Source organism: Equus asinus, chromosome 14, assembly GCF_041296235.1.
Source record: "Equus asinus isolate D_3611 breed Donkey chromosome 14, EquAss-T2T_v2, whole genome shotgun sequence".
Lineage (NCBI taxonomy): Eukaryota > Metazoa > Chordata > Mammalia > Perissodactyla > Equidae > Equus > Equus asinus.
In genome coordinates, this window is record NC_091803.1 from 30,819,596 (window position 1) to 30,833,166 (window position 13,571).

The 13,571-nt window shown below is 43.7% G+C and overlaps 1 pseudogene; it reads left to right on the top strand.

The window, feature by feature from the left end:
- Positions 1 to 9,080: 9,080 nt before the first annotated feature.
- On the top strand, positions 9,081 to 13,144 carry LOC139040251 (thyroid receptor-interacting protein 11 pseudogene; annotated as a pseudogene).
- Positions 13,145 to 13,571: the final 427 nt, after the last annotated feature.

Consider the following 13,571-nt stretch of genomic DNA (forward strand, 5'->3'; position numbering starts at 1 on the left):
AGATTGTAAGAGGACATGAACAAGTATAATGAACATTAAAGAACTTATAGGGGCCAGCCCAGTGGCACAGCAGTTAAGTGCGCACATTCCGCTTCTCAGCGACCAGGGGTTTGCCGGTTCGAATCCCGGGTGCGCATATGGTGCTGCTTGGCAAAAGCCATGCTGTGGTAGGCGTCCCACATATAAAGTAGAGGAAGATGGGCATGGATGTTAGCTCAGGGCCAGTCTTCCTCAGCAAAAAAGAGGAGGATTGGCAGTAGTTAGCTCAGGGTTAATCTTCCTCAAAAAAAAATAAAAATAAAAAAATAGAAGAACTTATAAGTAACCACGTGGGAAATGATGCCTCAAGAGATTTTCAACATCCTACAACAAAACTGTCTATTTTGGGGAAAGATGGCCCTCAGTTTACACTAAGCAAAGCAAGTTGAGTATGCTGCTTTTAAAGCTTTTTAAAGCTTTGAAGAACCAACCTACTCCTTCTATCAGATGGAAAGGCATCCAGGGGCTTCTGAATTAAATACCACAGTCACTCTGGACTTGAGAACATGTGAATCTATACACAGCCATTCACTACCTACTTAATTTAAAAGTAAAAGCTGGGTAAAGTTTTTCTACTGCTAAGAATCAAATGTTGTCTTTTTCCAATCCATAGACAAAAAAATGTTAAGTTAAAGGATAAAACTGCCAGTGTGTTAGGTCTCCCCTAAGAATTTTTCTTCCCTTTTGGAATTCTCTATCGCCCCGCATCTCTACCTGCCTGTTAGCAAGATTTCTCAAGTGTCACATGTCACAGAAGCCTTCCCTGAGCCCCAAGCACATCTCAGAGACCCCGTGCCTGTGCCCAGCTCCCTCTATGCTAGCCCTCACCAGATCTAGCAGAGTAGAACACTTTGATGAATTTCCTCAAGGAACAGCTGGGCAAGGGTTCAAGCGGCCACTCCAGCCCGTGCATCTGCGAGTATCCAATGACCACGTGAAATCCAAGCTGGTTGATTTACAAATGTTCACACTGACAGTAGACAGGTAGCTGGTAGGTGCTTAGGAGAATTTCTGTCCAGTTCTGAACATGTGTTTATTTAAATACTTGTATTCATTTGAGCACCTGTTTACTAGTCTATGATTTGTGACTAAAACTCTTTAGGAGGCACAAATTTGGCTAAGCCACGTGGAAGAACCCTGAGAAACTATAGAAGAAATGCTAATGAAACATGAAAGGAGAGATCAAGTTGACCGCTGGACCAAAAGCCTCTCTAAGAAAGACCCCTAAAAAGAAGAACTGTGGGCAAGAAGAGGAAGAGAGAAACATCTTAGGACTAATCAAAAGGAAGGAGCCTAGGCACATAATCAAGAAGCTGTAATTAACGTGAAATATGAAGACCTGTTCCCATGTCTGGCCACGTGGAGGCCTGAGATGAACTGAATATTCTTTTCATAACTTTTGCTACAAATAGGCTCTACCTATTCAAAAGCAGATTCTTGTATAAATCACAGGGTCACATTTTCAACAGAACCTCTTTTATCTTTTGAAACTTGTATCAAACCCGCACCTAGTCATGAATAGGTGCTCTCTCAACATTCCAGCAGTGTGCTCATTAAGCAATGTATCTGAGAACAAGAATGTTACCTTGTTTATATGAAAAGACAGGAATAAATCAAGATAAGGCGTTACTATTTCCTTACTAACACCTAAGATCTGCTAGAATCGGTACAACTGGCTATATTCAAATTATCTGTTGGTATGTCTGTCTCGCCACTCAAGTTCCTAGGAATTGGTTGTATTTTTAAGCCCAGTCCCTGGCATTTGACAAGTTCTCAAGAGATATCTGTTGAACTGAATTGGTAATTGAACAATGAAATTGACAACTGAACATTAATTCCATGGCAATTAAATGAATAAATGAAACACACAGAAAACTCACGTAAGGAAATACAAATACCAGGACATGTTCACTTCAACCTTAGTGGAAAAAATTAAAATAGGCAGCAAGTTTGATAAAAGACAATGTCCAGTGCTACTGAGGTGATGGTGAAACAGGACATCCCTCGTGTCGTGCACAATGACGTCCACTGCAGTGCAGCGTGACTGCCGCGCTGCACACTAAACGACAGCACTATCGTTTCAGAAGGCAATTTGGCAATCCCATGACCACATAAATATTAACTCCCTACAGATGTAGTGATCCTAAGCTCCAGAGAATTCCTCATAAAAATATAATAATAAAGGATGGCTATAATCATTGAAACGATGACTGGCCATGTCAAACCAAAGTGGAGGCCTCGAAAGAGATAAAACCAGCTCAAAGCCCCTTGGAAGACAATTGTGAGTGCAGGTGAACAGAAATGAAAGCTTGAACTAAGGTAACTGGAAGAATGGCCATTGAGAGGCAGAGACCAAGTCGAAAGATACTAAGCAGGCAGAGTTGCCAGATCCTGGTGAGAGCCCGGATATAAAGAACACAGAGGAGAGAGAGGGGGCCTGACAGGTGACCCAGGAGGTGTGGTGACATTCAGTGCACTAGTGGGCACTGGGGCACACAATGCACTAGGGCAAGTGTCGGCAACTCTTTCTGTAAAGGGCCAGACAGTACATAGCATAGGCTCTGTGGGCCACATGGTCCCCGTGACAACTACTCAGTTGTGTGGCTGCAGTGCTGGGCAGGGCACCAATAAACCTTTTTCATAGAACAGGCAACCAGCCAAAGGTGGCCGACATATAGACTGAGAATACAGGGAAAGGAGGCCCATTTCAGGATGAAGTTCAGGAGTTGAATGATAGCAGGACATTTAAGGGAGACGTCCAAGGCAGAGATCAATGTAAGGATGAAGAAGTGCCAGGGCTGGAGGCATGAAACTGGGAGCCATCAGCCACGAGGCGGTGTTAAGGGGCTGACATCAGCTAGGGGTGTGGTCTGAGAAGAGAGGAGACCAAGGACACTTCCCTGTCCCAATACAAGGGTGGATACGCAATATCACTTCCCATCACACGGGCCCTGGAAAGGCAGGGACGTTATTGTCTAACCTCTCTCAACTCAAACTTTGTACAAAAAGGCTCCTTTTTAACTTGGGGCTTTCATTCCCTTTTCCGAGATAAGTAACTTGAAAGTTTCAGATTCACAAGTGAAAAAGAAAACTTCCCACTGGCTAGAAAATAAGGCAATTCTAAAGCAAAGTGTCTATCGACTTTTTCATGTTTTCTTTTTACTGTGAAGTCTTTTACACTCAAAAACTTATAACCTATATGTAAAGTACGATGAGTCAAGATAAAACACACGTCCCGTCCCCATCTCAAGAAGCAGCTCATTACCTAAACATGACCGTCCAGGCTTTCACACCGGGAGAATTAGTCTCCAGAGCAGAGGTCAAAGCAGGCAGCCCAAGGCCAGAGAAAGCTTGCAGATATGTTTTCTTTGGCCTCCACAGGGGATTTTTCTTTTTAGTTGACAACATTTAAATGTCAAGAAACTTTAAGTAGAAATCAGCATTCTGGGGGATCAGTGAACATGGGAAGATGTGGCTACATTGTGTGAACATTCCCCACGGCAACAAGTGGCTGGAGCTGAGGGCAGCCAGCTCCTGCAGATGGACACGGACCCACTAGCTCATCACAGTCCTCACACTCACTACTGTCTTCTAACCAACCGCCCACTTCACTTCTTAATTTTACCTGCCCTGGCACTGGAGTCTGTGGCCCCTGCTTACAGAATATAATTGTGGCTTCCAACTTCCTGGAGTATGGGAAACAGCATTAAAAGTCTAAAAAGTTCACAGGCTCTGTCTATTGGAACATTACTGAAAGTAAGACGGGTCCATATCCCTTATCTAGCATTTTGAAATCTAAAGGACAAGTTCTTTTTATACCTCACTAGGCAGCGAAACCGGACCTGAAGTAACATGAAGCTATTTGTCATCTTTACGTATTCTATTCAGTGTGAAATACATTCATATATTTTGCTACAGAAATGCTAACATGTTTGATTAAGGGCTGCTGCCCCAGACCCTGCTGGAGACATTATATAAAAACAGCATATACACATTATTACTTTTCCAAAATCTGAAAAATTCTGAATTCTGAAACTCATCTGACCCCAGAGATTTTAGATAAGGGACCGTGGGCCTGTTGTACTTTTAATATCTATGTTGGAGAAAATACACACACACAAACACACAAGGCAGACAGAAGTGCAATAATATTTTTAAATGAATTTTCAGTGGATTAATTACTGTGGCATCTACCAATATGTGAGAAACATAAATAGAATGATGTATTCAAATCATCTGCAGTCTGACAGGAATGTGAGGTGCACATACTGATTCTAGGGCCCTGTGCCCGAATGTCCAGTCCCTGAAGGGTCTGCCATGCCCACAGTGGGAACGGCAGCCACAAAGGGAATTCCAGGTTAGAGACACATGCTGCCTTCACATATAAGAATGATGCTGTATGACCACATCCTTTTAGGATTCATTTATTTCTCAGTAAACGTGGGTTGTCACTTACCTATACATACCCTGTTTGGTATTCTAGGACTTCACAATATGTCAAGTACATAAAAGGCCCGGGAAGATCGGATCAGAAGGAGCTGCAAAGATCCCAGATTTCTTTCCACTCCAGAACACACTGCTAACCCATATTAAGCGTCAGCTCAATGAAATCCAGCTGCAAGTGCTCAAAGGGTCCAGGGGGAGGAGATGTGAGGCCTCTAGGGATAGAGTTTTGCTTAATGCACTATGGTGGGGAAAAGAATGCAAAAACCCAAAAGTGGGGTCTGCCAGGGAGCCAGAACCAAGCAGCTGTTTGGGGTTTCCCATAGCCCTGGCTGTTTGTTTATGTACAGCCACTATTTACACACTTTAATTCCTCTGATTCAGGACCAGACAGTTGCCGTGTTACAAGAACACGTCAGGATAATGAAAGTCTGGCAATGAGGGGCTATTCTTTGCAGAGACAGAGTGGACTTCATCCACACATGCCAGTCTCTACAGATTCTGATGTTGCTGCCTTTGCACGAAAGTCAGCTAAGGCATTTTCCTGACGCTCAGACTCAGTCCTCGCAGGGTGGCCTCAATTTTGATGACAGAGACCCAGTTAAGTCTGATGAGTTTCCTTTCTATGAACCATTGTCAGAGTAACTATAACTGAGAAAGGACTTAAAAAGGCTTCATTATACCGCAGTTGAGAAAGGAATTTGGCCATTTCTGTGACATACAACATTTTAAGATAATAATTAGAGTTATGACTGATAACATTATATCAGGACACATCAGATTTGTAGGAATTTCACATAATTTCTAGAATATTTACATACCTATGCAAATACAACATAAAGAAGTCTAAATATTATTTCTCATTTGAAAATGCCGCCCATGTAATTTAACTTATTGAAAAAGCCTAATTAGTATCATATCCCTCTTTTTATAAGGAGAGAGAACAAGTCCTTAAGATGTTCCAGGGATCCTCTGAAAAATCCCAAAGTTAACTAGAGGTCGAGAAAGACTTCATTTAGAATTTGATTTTCAGAAGTTCATCAAAAAATATCAAAACAGTTTTAAAACCCTTGGTCAAATAGGATCATAGGTCACTGTGAGCTAATACTCAGCTATGCCTTTGACCATGGTGACAAAGACTTTCAGACAAATAGAGAAAGTTAAATGGCCGTAAGAAAACCCTTAGCTCTTGCAATCAAAGACCTGATAAAAACAACACAGGAATGATTTTGAAAACATAAAATCCCTGCCTTTTAGGCAGACTATCAAATGTAAAGAGAAGCCTTTCATAGTCTCTTCATCAAGAGCAGACTAGAAGCCCAAGAAAACCTCATCCTTATAACAGTGAGAAAGCCACGTTTCTAATTTTGCACCAGCTTACTTTTGGTCTTAGAAACACTGACTTAATTAAATTCCTTCAATCTTTGCCAGCTTGACTAGGTGGAAAACTTCTTTTCCCGGGGTTCCTTTTCCACAAACCTTCAGTGACTTTTACTCATATTCAGAGTTTGTTCTTTCCTCTTTCCCACAACCACTTTGACTTTGGGACCAATTTACTTTCTTAAAACATCTCCATTCCTTATAGCTTCTTTTACTGAAAACATACATTTCCTTATAGTATAAATTTTTCAGTGTAGCACAAGACATGTTTACTAATAGACCCAAACATCTTTTAGGTTTTTTGTTTTTAATCAGAAGCTGAAAGTAGATAAACCTAAGTTTAGTAATTAATGTTTTACTATTTTATCTTATCTGGAAATGATCAAGATACTCAATAAATTTCTAGCATTTAACTTAATTTAGTAAAACTCTAAGGTTTCAAGTTACCAAGAGGTTTTGAAGTTTAAGTACTTATACCATAACACATAATTATTATTAAAAAGTTCAGCTAAAAACTTTTATCTTACTTACATCATTTGCTTTACTTGTTCCTAATAATTTTGTTTACATTACCTACAAAAACTTCATGAGACATTAGACAAAGGCAGCCATCAATTTTCTGCTGACAAATTTTGTAGCAGAGATAATGTAAACTTGTTTGATTTTTTAGTAAAGCTAGGTAGAACAAAAGTTTTCTATTTTATGCTGGTAACTCTCAGGACATGCCTATTTTAATTAACCCAACAAACTTAGACAAGCTTTTATTTACCAAAGATTATTTTATATCACGTTAACTTTACAAACATTTAGTTTAGTTTCTATTATATTTAGAAATAGTTTATATAAGCAGTTACTTTAAGTTGATTAAATAAAACTCTTCAGAAATTAATTCTGAAAATACCATCCAGAGGTAGAGAAATACCCTGTCTACAACGTACACCCATACATACACAGAGACAGACACAAACACAGATCTTCCAGCTTTTATTTTAAAATTGCAGCCACGAGTCACAGACAATGGAAAACTCACTAGTTTATAAATAGTTGTGTCCACAGCAGATGACATTTTAAGGTTGCCTGCTTAAAAGCTTGTTTTTGGTCAATATTTGTAGAGAAGGCATTTAAGATTTATATTTACCCTAGACAAGTAACCCTAAGGAATTAGATCTGGGGCAAGAGAGCCTCTGTAGCAACTTCTAATTTAAGGTGGAACATTTCTCCCTATTTTTTTCCTTAACCTCAGGCTTCACCGATTGAGCTAGGCAGGCTTAGTTTCAGGCAATCGGGCTGCTATCTCTGGGGTGTTTACATTCCCAGGACGTGGTAAAATTTACAACTTCAAAGGACACAGAAAGAAACACAAGTTTTTTCGAGGAGTTTCAGGGTAATTGCTATTGAAATTTTTCCTTCAGTCTTAGGAAATTGCAGCTGGTCGAAAACAGTTCCTGGAGGGGTTACAAGCCTTTTGAGATAAATAGGAGAGGTTTGTGGACTGGTGAAAGGGAATGGGTGGAATCTGAACTGCATTTCCAGTTTTCAAGAGATTTCTAAGGTAAGGACAGATGCTCTCAATTCCTCAGAAATTGGGTTGTAACTTAAATGACATCATTGATTGACCTACCCATCCAATTACATTATCCTCAAGTTCATTCTTTCCCTTTGGGTACATAGTTTTGTTTCAGCTTAGGGGAGAAAACCTAAAAAAATTCCTATCAGTCTTTGAACATAGGCTTCCCACTTGGCCAAATTTCTGAATATAAAAGTATTAAATCCTTCCAAATATCAGGTTTCATCGGGACAAACAGTAAATATTTCTGGCAGCACTAAACAACCCAAATAATTCTAATTTCAGCTTTCCCTATGCTGTTAAAGGGAATAACAGCAGTCTTTCAAAAGAACCCTCAGAGTCTCATCAACTCTGGGAGAAGCGCATTAGGGGGCCCTCCTTCCAGAGCAGACAGGAGGGTGTCTATAAGGCCACTAACCAAGCAGACTTTTGCTTATAGTTGTATAATCTTCTCTTTTAGGGACCTCTCATATCTTTAACATTTCAGTAGTTTTTTGCAACCAAACTTGCAATAAAACTATTGTGGAATTTTGAAGCCTTTGCTTTTAACTGCATGCACTTTTAAATGATAATATCAAATCAGGACGTTCCTTCTACTGCCAGTTGTAATTTGAAATCATCCTTAGTAATCTTGTTTCACTGGGATTAAAATTTACAAGAGAAGGGACCATATGTTTTCAACAGAAAACCAGCTGGAGATCCTGAGGGAGGAACTTCTCAAGGAACTTCAGGAAATAAAAGTCCCATGTTAAAGAAAAGGGGGCAAACAAAACAGTAAGAATGACAATAGGGAAACCCATCAATTACGTCAGAGTGCTCACCAATCAGGGGGGAGACAACTCTGCAAGGGAAGCCCTTCCTGGGCAATGACCTTGAGCCAAAAAATCCACACTGGCACTGAGACAATTGTCTCATAGGCATTCAACCATCCCCAAAAAGAGACTGAACTCAACCAAGTGGAAGGAGCTCAGAACCTGGGAGGGCTCCCAATTGCAGGAGCCACAGGTCCCTGGAAACCGTCAGCACAAGGGGCTAGTGTAGGTACCATAGCCGTTTCCTGAGGATGCCGGTCCACAAAGGGGAGATTGCTTCAGGTCCTGCTTCTGGCACGTGTATGTTAACGTCAAAGCGAAGAGCCAAACCGAGAGGCAGAAAGGAGTTCATTTTGGGTTCAAAGAATTACAATTAGGGGTACACAGATTTGAGTAGCAACTGGAAATAGCATCCCACTGGCACTAAGAAACCAGGGCTTTTAAAGGCAAAAGAGAGAGATTTGCATTACAAAGAACGTTAATTGGAGTCGGTGACAGAAACTTAATTTTGATTAAACATAATTAATTGCTAAGGCTGACTACAAAGAGGCAAAAGTCTGTCACTGTGACAAGTTGCAGGTTTATTGCAGGATTCTCAGAATATTTGAGTCTTGACTGAGTTCAAAAGATCATATTCTGCCCAATGAGGACGTGCATAAGACCCATTTCCATAATGGGTTTCTGGTTCCATTTTAAAACTCTTAGACATAAGTCACCTGTTTTGTTTCCTATTTCACACCAGAAATGTTCAGTGTCTTCACTAGGGTCGTGCTTATCCGCAGGTATAGATATTTGTCAAAGCATACTGAGTTGCAATCTTAAGGCGGACGTGCATCACTATGTATAATTTAATGCAAATTGAAAAAAAACTGTGGCATGAAGATCAGCAGCTGAAGGACAACGTGACGGTATGGAACACATAGTAAAAAGCTCAGAGGCAATGGGTACTTTCTATTAGCACACCTGCTCACACATGTACACGTGGAGGTAGGTTGGAGATGACAGCCTTTAGAGCAGCTATCATGGCAGCTGACAGTGAAGTGGCAGGAGTGGCACCTGGCACTGGGAAAGTCACTGAAGCAGAGGGAGAAGAGCCCAACCACGGTGGTTGGAAGAAGTCTTCTGGAAGAACAGAGGCACCTGGAGGGATGGGTGACTGCAGATGAGGCATTAGTAAGGTCCCAGGTAAGGCCTCAGAGTTTACGGGCACACCCTCCCTGTTGGAGGGCCCTCCCACAAGCTGGCATTGGCTGGGAACGCCTCATAGTGCTTTGACTCGTAGCCACATGCAGTCACCAGTGACCTGACACATGGTGGGACAGTCCAAGTGAGCTGGACACTCTTCGTGGATCGCAACAGGTCAGTGCTGTGAACCACAGCGATGGCCTTCTGGTTTGGTGGCCTCGGCTCTGGCTTAGGCCATTCCCTGGGGCGAGTGGGCAGCAGTGTGGATTCCCTCACCGGACACATCACTAACTTCACCAAAGATGTGCTGAGGAAGGGGACGAAAAGGTGGAAGACTTCCCTGACTCGGGGAGAAAGGAGACGGAAGACATTCAGGCAACTGTACCATCCTAGAAGGAGAGACCATCAACTCCAGCTTTGAGAGACACCAAAACTTTATAGGAAACCCTAGAGGAAGAAGACACAAGGCTTGCCTCCCTGAAAGAAGAAAATAGTCACCAGAAAGAAGAACTGGAGCGACTGAGAGAACAGGCTCCAGCCGCACCTGTGGTTGACCCTAAAATGCTAGACGCTATTACACAACTAACATGTGAGGTCTCTGAGTCGAATGTGATAAAAGGTCATATGGAGGAGCAAACAAAACATGGTCAAAAGATAACCGAAGAGCAAAAGCAGAGGAAGACACAACGACTTCCATCTTTCCTAGAGCAGAAACAGGAAAAGGATGATCTGAAATACCAGCACAAGCAAATGCATAGGAAACACACACAACTCTATTCAGCCAAAGATGAGGAAATTGACAATTTGCAAAACACCACAGAACAAATCAAAACACAGTTGCCTGAAAAATCCCAGCACATTCAAACAGAACATTCTGAGATTTTTTTAAAAAACAAAATTTCAGGGTCTTACATAACAAGTGGAAGTGAAAAGTATAGTTTCTGTAAAGCCGAAGGTAAAAGATTAGAAAAAGAAAGAAAAGAGCAACAATGGGAGATGAAATTTCAAATTGAAAAGACAGTCCCTTTAACTGAGCAGACTGATCAGCCATACGAAGATGAGACTGGTCAATGAGCTCAGATGATCCAGCAAAAAGACTGGGAGAGCCAGGGGCTTCCCGCTCGGATAGCTTCACGTGCCTCCATCCAGGATGTGGGGGACCTCCAGAAGCAACTGCAAGCCTATGCTTTGGAAAGGGAACGAGTGTTAGCTGTTTTCCACGAGAAGGTGAGAGAAAACAGCAACTTCAAAAAAAGAGAGTATCACAAAATGATGGATCTGCTGGTTGCCAAAGGAGCAGACCTTGTGAGGCTGCAAGATGAAAATCAAAAACGGTGCACTCGATTTGAAAGCAGTGGTGAGGATATGTTTAGAGAAACGATCCAGAACTTACCACACCTCATCCAAGCCAAAGACATTCAAATCGGTGCCTTGAGCCAGAAATGTCAGACTTTACTCACCACCTTGCAAACGTCCAACACTGGCAATGAGGTTCGAGGTGTTAACATGAATCAGTTGGAGGAGCTTCTATAGGAACGGGACACATTAAAGCATCAAGTCGACGTGCTGGAGGAGTGGCAGCGGCTGGTGCTGACCGTGGTGCACAATCTGCAGCGGGAGTCATCCCAACTTCAGAAAGAACTCCCACCACTCAAGGCACGGGCCTTAGTGGACAGCGAGGAGAAGTCTCGGCTACAGATGCACTCTGCCGCCCAGATCCCCCATTCTCAAGGGGATGCGACCCAACTCAAACTCTTGGGGAAGAAATTAGTACAAATGCAGCTCAGCCTAGAGCAGCTCTGCAATGCCAAGGAGGCTCTTCTGGGTACACCTGACATCACGACACCACAGCCACCCGCCACATCATCGCTGACTTCTGAGGCAGCCAGCTCTAAGGAGGCAATTAAGTCTGATGTAGTGGGCGAGTCTTCGAGAGGGCTGCCAGCAGAGATAGAAGCCTTAAAGAAAGCCAAGGAGGAAAAAGACGCAGCCATCAGAAGCCTCCAGGAGGAGACTCAGAGACTGTCTGAGGCGATGGCCGCCACCTCGGAACTGGAGAGAGAACGACACACACAGACGGATTCCGAAATTCAGCAGCTCAAGGAGAAACAAGACGTTTTGCAGAACATGCTTCAGGACAAAGAGCTCTTAATGAATGCGAAAAGGGAAGAATTCCTTTCTTTTGAGTGAAAATGTCAGGACCCAAGCGAGCGAAAACGAACTTTTGAAGCAGGCGGTGACAAACCTGAAGGAGAGAATAGTCCATCTTGAAGTGGATACCTGCCAAGTAAAACAGGAAAATGCAAAACTACTGGAAAGGTCCAGGGAGAAGGAAACCAAAAACCACGCGTTACAAGAGACAAATATGCACCTCTCTATGATGCTGAGGGAGAAGGAATTCGAATGTGTCGCTGTGAAGAAGAAGGCTCTCGCTTTTGAGCGCCTCCTGAAAGAAAAAGAACAGGGAATTAAGCCAGCTTTTCAACGCAGTGACCTCCATGCAGGAAAAGACCATTCTGTTTCAACAGGAGAGAGATGAGGTCGTGCTGACGCTGAAACAGGAACAAGGGGAAAACTGTGCCCTGCGGGAGGAGGTTCACCTTTTACGGGACAAGGAAGTGCACTTAAGCCAGGAGCTGAGGAAATCTCGGACACAGGCTTCAGAAGACGAAGACTCGCATCTCCGGGCAGCGGGGCTGGCAGAAGGCAGAGCGGCTCAACTCAGGAGGAAAGTCACAATGCTAGAGGAGAAGCTCCTCTCATCTTCCCACGCAATGCAAAAGGTGAGCCAGCAGGCCAGTGCCCTTGCAGGGTCCTTGCAGGAACAACTGAATGCTGTCACCAAGCAGAAAGAGGAAACTGTCCCCCAGCTTTCTGCCTCCCGGGAAGCAGAAAAGCAGTACACTGGAGCCCTAGCTGACCTGAAGCTGGTCCTGGCCGAATGGATCGAAAAGGCAGATGGTCTGGAAGGAAACCGGATGTCGCTGCATGGACGGCTGGAGAAAGCGCCTGCCGCCTCACGCCTGCAGGAGGAGCAGATCGGAGAACTGCACCAACAAAACGAGGCTCGACAGGAAATGCTGGAGGACGTCCAAAAGAAGTGGACCGACTTAGTGAGCACCCTGGAAGGAAAAGCAGACAAGGCCCTCCTGAGAAAGCTCTCCATGGACGCCTTTCAAACTGCAAGACACGAACGCCGGGAAGCGTTCCGAAGGATGGGAAGCACCCTGGGTGTGGAAAGGGAGGAAATGGAGAATTGCTGCAGGAAGAGCCAGGCGGCCTTACCAGATGGGTGACCGGGCGGCTCGGATCCCACAGTGCCCCTGACATGCCTCGGAGACCCAATCAGCAATCCGAGCTCAAGAGTTCCTTCTCGGAACTTTTTGTGAATTTTCTAGAAACTGAGTCTCAGGGAGCTTCTCCACCACGACAGCTGCCCGCTCAGCCCAGGAAGCGTCCAGAAGCACCCGCAAGGAAGAAACTGGCTAAGAACATGGCACCTCTTCTGAGAACTGCCCTCGCAGCCACCCCCAGAAGATCGGACGGGAGTCCCTGTTGCACAGCTGTGTCTCTCATCAACCCACCCGGCCCCGGAACCCGAGGGTCTAGGCACCTTCTTTTAGACGCTGTGACGGACATCGTGCCCATGGGCACACCTTTGGTGCTGCCACCTGCCAAGAGTGCTGCCGGGCTGCTCAAAGGTCTGTCCAAGCCCTAGAGACTCCCCAAGCCGCAGAAGAGACGGTGCTTCCAGGAAAGGCAGTCACTCGCTGCGGGTTCCTTAGCACAAACTGGCCTTGTGGTAAAGGTCATAGATTTCTTCGCAGCTTTACTTGAAGTTTCATAGAAACACTCTTCATATTTATTTAAAAAGTGTCTGGTAAGGTATTCACCCACCTGAATGCTGAAACCAGCATTTGCTTCTTGGGTGAGTGGGCATCGGTGTGATTGGAGGCTGTGGTCAAGGACACTTTCCATGCTGTTCGTCTTGTCTTCATTGTTTAAAGAGCAGGGATTTTCAGGTATACCTTGGGTAATTAGATCATTAACTTCTGTTAGTGCTCAAAAGTTATAAAACACATGGGTGCACACTCTTTGTATAAGAAAAAATGTGAACAGCAGAAAAGTGCAAGATGCATAAAAAT